Consider the following 7,948-nt stretch of genomic DNA (forward strand, 5'->3'; position numbering starts at 1 on the left):
AATACAAGACATTCATCAATTGATAAACGTTCAAAGGATATGAACAGGCAGTTTTCAGAGGAAAAATTTAAAGATATCCATAAGTATATGAAAAAAATCTATAAATCACTATTGATTAGAGAAATGTAAATCAAAAGAACTCTGAGGTAATACATCTCACTGGTAAGATTGGCTAAGATGACAAAACAGGAAATAGACAAGTGCTGGAGAGCATGTGGAAAAATTGGAACACTAATGCATTTCTAGTGGAGTTGTGAACTGATTCAACTATTTTGGAGAGCAATCTGGAACTATGTCCAACAGGCTAGCAATTATTTCATACTCTTTGACCCAGCAATACCACTTCTAGGGTTGTATCCCAATAAGATGATAGAAGTGGGAGGAAGACCCATATGTAGAAAAATATTTAAAGGATCTCTTTTTGTGGTGGCAGAGAATTGGAAATTAAGTGGATGCTCATCAATTGGGGGATAGCTAAACAAGTTGTGGTATATGAATATAATAGAAAACTATTGTGCTATAAGAAATGAGGAGCAGATGGACCTCATATTTACCTGGAGAGGCTTATAAGAACTGATGCTAAGTGAAAAGAGTAGAACCAGGAGATATTTGTACAAAATTCCAGACACAGCATATATGTGATGATCAACTTTGATAGACTGGACTCTTTTCAGCAATGCAGGGTTATATGTCAGCTCCAAAAATCTCATAATGGAGAGAGTTGGCTACATCCAGAGAAAGAACTAGAAAGAACAGAGTATGAATTCAGATTGAAGCAAACTACCTGCTCTCTTTCTTTTCCTTGCTTGGTTTTATTTCTCCTTTCCCACTGTTCATTCCATCCCTTACAATCTTTCTTTATAATATTACTAATGTCTAATGTGAAAGTATTTGCAGATGATATACTTGATTGTATGCCACCATGGGGTTAGGAGGGGAGGGAGGGGGAGAAAATTTGAAATTCAAGGAATTGTGGAACTGAATCTTGTAAATTAAAAGTAAACAAATCAATAAAGACCCATTTTTAAAATAAATATTTGTGTGTGTATGTATGTATGTATGTATGTATTGTTCCCTCTTAAACCCTTTCCCAATGAAAATAGTTCATGATAACTACCAGCACTCCTCCCCTATCTGATTCCTCTGGATCAATTCTCCCTTTTACACCTCAAATAATTTATCTTTTAAGCTGTTCCTTAATAGTTCATCCAGAATTTCTTACAAAGGAATAAGGGGAGAAGAGCAAATACAGGCTTTCATTGGTATTAGTCATTCCAGGTGAGGAAACTCCTTCTACCAATGTCTCAGTACCTTGTCTACAACCTTTAGACTTATAGAATTGCGTAGAGCAATAAATGAATAAAAGATAAGTGATTGACCAGGATAACATAATCATTATGAGGCAGCACCTAAACTTGGGTGTTTCTGAATGGCAGAAACAGCACTGGAAACCAGGATTCTGTAATCACTATGTCACACTGACTGTCAACTGAACAAACTCCCTTGGATCCCTGCAGTGTCTCCTCACTCACCCACCCCCAAGTTTTTCTAAGGGACTTTCAGGAAATTGACAACTCTGCTTCTTTCACCCCTATCACTATTCCATGCCGTATTAGTGTCATTGAGCTGATTCTGTTCTCTAGAAAACAGGAGTCTGTGGAGGACTTCTTTGGGATGGGCTCAAGTATAACCAAATCATACTGATGTATAAGATGAAATGTGCACAAAGAAGTCATTAATAATAGTAATTCTCTCTCCATCTCTGTCTCTCTCATCTCTACCCTAAATTAATCATTTTGGTGGAATTTTGATTTTTCTACTGATCTTTTATTTCTTCCCTTCACTAATTATTAAAAGAAATTCTTCGGTTGCTACTTCTATGCATCATTCTCCCATAAACTTCATTTCTCCTTTTCAGTTTGGAAAATGTTATTGAAATGGTGTTAGGTCATTGATCAACTATTCCCTAGCAAATTGGGAGTTCAACATAAGTACAATGCTTATGGGAATACAATGTTCACTGTGAAAGGTGGGCAAAGAGACATTTTCTTTAACAGAATTGGGCATGTGCAATAGGATTCTATTCTCACAGAAGGGCTACACTTCAGATATACTGGTTCCAGTAGCCCATCATCTATACCTTCTTCACACAGCCTTCAAGATCTCTTCTCCCAAAAGATCCAATGACCTTCAGATGGTGAACATTTCCTTTGAGTGCTCTCCTGATTCAATGTCTGGAGCTACCCAGCATGTGCCACCCCCTAGGGTTGGACTATGAGGAATGTGTGGTTCCTTCTGCCATGAATGAGGTGCTCAAGAATGTTGTAGTCAAATTTATACACAGTGAGCTTAGGTGTTTTGTTAATCTAGTGGGAGTTAACATATTGGCCCAAGGAATTTAGATACATTCTGACCTATGTGGCCTTCACAGAGCTGAGCCTCAGCAGACAGTATACAGTCTCAGTGGAGGCCAGACAGGTGTCTCAGCAAGAGACCCAGAGGGTTCAATTTCTTGTGGAAATGTCAAACCAGGAGCAACGACAGAAGACCTTACAAAGTGAGGATGAAACTGAGGCTGACAAGATACTTGGAGAATCTCTGATCAAGAACCCTGGCTACATGGAACTTTGAAATATCCCAGCTGTCCAGATTATTACCACATCTAAGATTTGAATCCATCTCAATGGTGACAATCTTGTGTTGAACTTGCAGGATGAATATTTCACTAGGGGAAGTGGCAGCCTCATTGGGTTCAAGAAATAGAGGCTTTCTCCTGACCTTTAAAGTTGGCAAAGATCTTTTTGCTTTTTGTTTCATAAAAATCTGTCCAAAAGAGTAAGGTGTTGTTGTCTCTGATTTGAAGATGGTAAAACAAGTGTTCACAGCTATGTTATTGGTCTATAGATAATAAGTTTCAGAAAGAGATCCTGAATCCAAGTGCTTATGTCTTCAGAATTCCTTCTTTAAATGAGAAAAATAGAACTAAAAAAATGGAATATTCACTCTGGATTTCTTGAAATCAGATTTGGTTTGGGCTATACAATTACATTTACTCAACATATCAATGTGTTTGCTTTGCTGGTGAAACTGATAAATCAATTTCTGTCATTCGACTAAATAAATTAGGAAACTTCTTTCAAGCTTCATCCAAGTTTCCTGCACTTGCTTTAGGGGATTTCTGAAAAGGTAACCTTACATTAATTTTTGGTATGTTATATTAAGTGTCATTCTTGTCAAAATACTCAATCGTAAGCACATTTAGCAGTGAAAAAGAATGTGTAATGCTTGGAACATTGTACATATTGGATAAATGCTTGTTGATTATGCCTATGGGAACATACATTTAAAGAATATTTTCTTGCTTTTCATTCAATGCAATTTACTTTAATATTTTTTTAAATACCTCTTATGTGCAATGGAGTTAGAAAGATTCTGGGGATAGTTAAAAAAAATAATATAACATTTGTCTTCAAAAGGTTTATAATCTAGGAGTATAAACCAATCCATATACATAGATATTGAAATTCTTCAAAATATATACAAAGGAGTTGGCAAAGGACAGGAAGAATGCTAGCATTTTCTGAGGGGAGGTCCCATATAGTGAAAGCATTTGTGTTGAACATTGAAAGGAGCTAAGTATACTCCTAATTACCACTAATGTGATGGTGTTGTTGTGAATTCCAAATACTATGCAAAGATTCATACAATCATAGTTCTAGAGCTTAGAGTTCACATAATTTAATCTAATTTTACAGATGAGGAAACTGAGTCAAAGGTTGATTTTTTTTAATTGTATTCATTATCTGAGTTTAATTTTCTATTTAACGATTTGTACAAAATCACATAAATAAGTAAGAGTTAGAATTGGAACCACAGCTCAAAGTGTAAATTGTGACTGCAAGTTCAGTGCTTTCTTGCCTATACTACATTATCATTTCACATGCTTTGATTATACTGAGAGACTCTCAAAAATTTCATTATTTGTGAGGAAGTATATTTTTATTTTCTTTTTTTTTCATTTCATGTACTATTACAAAATTGCTTTTCATAATAATAGTTAGCTTTCTTCAGTTTTGCTATTTTGCCTTATGGAATTATAATATTCTTTTTTAAGAATTTCTAAGCAAACCAACTTAAGACACCATAGAAACCATGGCTTTCCTTGTGTGTCAGATAAGGCCTTAGATGCAAAGTTAATAAATATAATTATTAAGGCATTTACAATAACACAACACACTCTAGTTTTATGATGAGGTGGGAGTCCTTTAGGATATTCAGAAATATGAGGCATGGATAAAAATTCAATTTCAGCAGTTTTTCATACAACATTTAGCACACTTAGCAAAAAGAACAGGAGTGTATTCACTACTGACTTATGAAGACAATCATAGCATGTGTTCTCTTCCAGTGAATCTTATAGGCATCCCATAAGGAAAAAAGGTACGAAAAGTGCCCTCATCCCTTAAGCAATTATGTTCTTCCTCTTAATTCCAGTAATTCCGTGGATTTCCAGGGATTCTGGCAAAGCAAAAAGAGACTTCTTTTTAAATCAGCATGAGTTATCATGCAATCTGCCTTATTTTTCTGCATCCTACATCTCTTATTGGAAACTTCTTAATTGATGAATGAGGACTTTATCAAGCTTGGCAGGAGTGGTTATGTCTGTGATTTTCCTTGAAATGTATCTGTCATGCAGTTCAAAATTGAATAGCCAGTTTGGGGCCTAAGCAGAGACATGGCACTGACTTAAGGCACTCTGAAGGGAATGAATGATTAATGCAGTTTATAGACAGAATAGCGCTTCCTCTGTCTCATGTGCTTTTTGTATGTAATCTCCAGTGGTTCAAGTTCAGATGGATCTAATGAAAAAGGACTAGATGTTTTCCACCTTCCCTTCAGAGCTTGCTGTACGATTTATCCACTGACAAAATGTGCTAATGAAATGTCACCTTGGACAGCTTGCTTGAGGATTGATGGGCTGAAAGTTTTTCACTTTATTTAACTTTTTCAGGAAAAATGAATAAGTCCTCCAATCTCTATATGATATAGAGATCCATTATGGCTTCCAATGCAGGAAAAAGTGTCTGTGCTGGGGATGGAATAAGAGGCAACTGCAACAAACTGAGGGTACAACTGAAACAAATAAATAAGCTAAATAAAAGTAGGTGACTATACGAAGTCCCCAATCTTCAAATTATCATGTTGTTCCCAAATTTTAAGACATTTCTAAATGAAAACTCTTATAATGATATTGCATAAAATACTTTCTCCCAGGGATAAAAACAAAAGCAAGAACACAGAGCAGTGAACCACAATGCTGTTTCTCTGTCCTCTTTGCCAGCACTTCTTGACTCCAAGAGTGGATCTGGCCCCTTCATTCAAGAACAGTTTAAAGTCTTTTGTTAAGTCCTAGCTCACACAAATCCTCCTAATCTAAAAACAGTAATCCATAGACAGAGACAGGGAAAAATGAAAATCAAGGCAGAGCATCAGGATGTGGAAGAAATGAATAGATTGATCTATAAGTTTCTTTATAGCTTAGTACAAAAGGTATAGTTATAAAGTATTCCATAAACAGACCTTCAGTGTCTTCCTTAATTGCAAAGACTTCTTTATGTTATTTTGCCCATTCACCACCATGATAAGAACTTTGACATCTTTCCCCTTTAACCTCCAATATCTTAAATTCTGAAGCTTCCTCTTCACCCAAATCTCTTGTCCTTTCCCTTCTTCCAGCTGGTACTGCTTCTTCCTAAAACACTGCTTTTAATTATTTGGCATAAAATTTTAACACATGTGTTTACATGCTAAATTCAATAAAGTGGACTCTCCTTGAGGGCAGTAACTGTTTCATTTTTGTCTTCATATCTTTAACACTTGGCTAAGCACCTAGAAATGGTAGACATTGTATTTCCTTTTTTTTATTTTTGGAGGGCAATTGGGGTTAAATGACTTGCCCAAGGTCACACAGCTAGTTTTTGTGTTAAGTGTCTCAGGCCAGATATGAACTCAGGGCTGGTGCTCTATTCACTGCACCACCTAGCCAACCTGACATAATATTTCTTAATTAACACTTGCTTAATTCTTCTAAATCTGATTTGATTCTAATGCCAACCTTCATCCTGTTGACACTTCCCTATTTTCCCAGTTCATTTTCCATATTCTGGCTTCACTAAAAGGACAAGGTAACCTTTGGGACTATATATATCTAGGTGTTTCAAGCCTTTTTTAATGTTTTACACCTTTGTCCTCATTACTGCCAAACCTTGGGTCATCTCATCTGCTTCACATTCAGTACAGGTGAACCAAAAAGTTGCTTTAGAAGGTCACATAATTACATCTCTTGTATCTACTGTCTAATTTTTTGTTCAATATTAATTTTCAAAGTTCACAAATGATTTTTCACAATGACTTTTGTCAAAGATGGCACAAACAAAGGTTGCAACTAAGCACAGATATCCTTAGAATTGTCCCAGCAAAGATAAAAAAACACCCCAAGGTTAATCAAAGATTCAATAAGAAGAAATATGAAATGCCAATAAATTCTAGGACTACACAATCAATGCAAAATCTATGGCAGTTCTGGTAAAGAATACGAGAAGAGTGTTTGGAGATAACAAAATTTCTAATAATTCCGGGTATGAAATCAGTGGGATCTCCCTTGTGAATGTTCAGAGTCACAGAAAAAGGCAAATACAAGTACCAGGAGGTGACTTCTACAAGAGAGGGAGGGGCAAAAAGGCCACTTGCCAAGTGTCAGAGGCTTCAAAAAGGCTTGAATCATGTATGATCTCTGGTCTGTGGAAAAAGCCAGCACATAGTAAGGAGCTTACCCGTAAGACAGAAATGCTACCCAGGAAGCCTTGATGCAGTGAGGTTTCCTCTAGAAAACCTCAAGATAGATTGATCTTTAATTAGGATTTGTGGGATGGTATCAGGGGACAAAACTAGCAAACATGAAGGCACACATATATCCATGGCAACCTATGGCTCAAGGATGCCTGCAGCCAATGTAATTTATCTGGTAAATGTATGCAGCAGGAGGGAGTCAAATTCTAAATTTCAATACTTTGTTCCAGAAAAAAAGATGCTCATTGCTAGCTAATGCATTAGACCACCAAAACAGAAGATGGACCTGATAGCAGTTCTGGATCCAATTCATTAACACTAGTAAGATTTGTTGGGGTGGCCAGGTGGCTCAGCCAGTAAGAGTACTGGCCCAGTGTTGGGATGACCTTGGGATCGAATCCGGGCTTAGATACTTAGCACCACACCCAGAAATAATTGGCTTTGTAACCTTGAGCAAGTTACTTAACCCCAATTGCTTAAAAAAAGAAAAAAGCAGAGAGAAAAACAAGTCCCTGCCACCCAATTCTGAACTGATGCAAGGTGGCAAAGGTAGTGGCTTAGCCATCAAGACTATAAAAAAAACAACTTTGGCCCAGCCATACCATCTGACAGAGTACCATAAATATTCCTTCTATATTGCTTTAAAATTTCTTTACAAACTGTGAATAGTTTAAATAAATAAAAACCCTTTATAATCTGCAAATAGGTCACTAAAGGAATAAGAAACTCAAGCTTTTGCACGCTTTACAAGTTGTGAATGCAACTGTTAATAGGTCGGTTATTCAATTGATAAGAACCTTGTGCCACCTGCACCAACACCAAATTTCACTACATTGTTTAAAGTAATATTAGATAATTAAATAATACCAATATCTATATATACCCATATACCTATATATACATCCATATGTGTATGTATTATGTATATGTATACACATGTGTAAGTATATGTGCATAAATATTTATATAAACTATATAAGTATGCACATGCACATGTATTCAAAATATATATACAGATAGGTGAGTGTTTAAGTGTGTATGTGTGTGTGTATTCTGAATGGCATAGAGTACTTAAAGAGAAAGCTAATCAACCTCAGGA

At 36.1% G+C, this 7,948-nt stretch overlaps 1 pseudogene; it reads left to right on the forward strand.

The window, feature by feature from the left end:
- The first annotated feature begins 2,013 nt into the window (after nt 1-2,013).
- Nucleotides 2,014-2,763, forward strand: LOC138163183 (prohibitin-2 pseudogene; annotated as a pseudogene).
- The last annotated feature ends 5,185 nt before the right edge of the window (nt 2,764-7,948 follow it).

Source organism: Petaurus breviceps, unplaced genomic scaffold (assembly GCF_028583685.1).
Source record: "Petaurus breviceps papuanus isolate PSGF00001 unplaced genomic scaffold, PetGlider_PUasm1.0 125, whole genome shotgun sequence".
Classification (NCBI taxonomy): domain Eukaryota; kingdom Metazoa; phylum Chordata; class Mammalia; order Diprotodontia; family Petauridae; genus Petaurus; species Petaurus breviceps.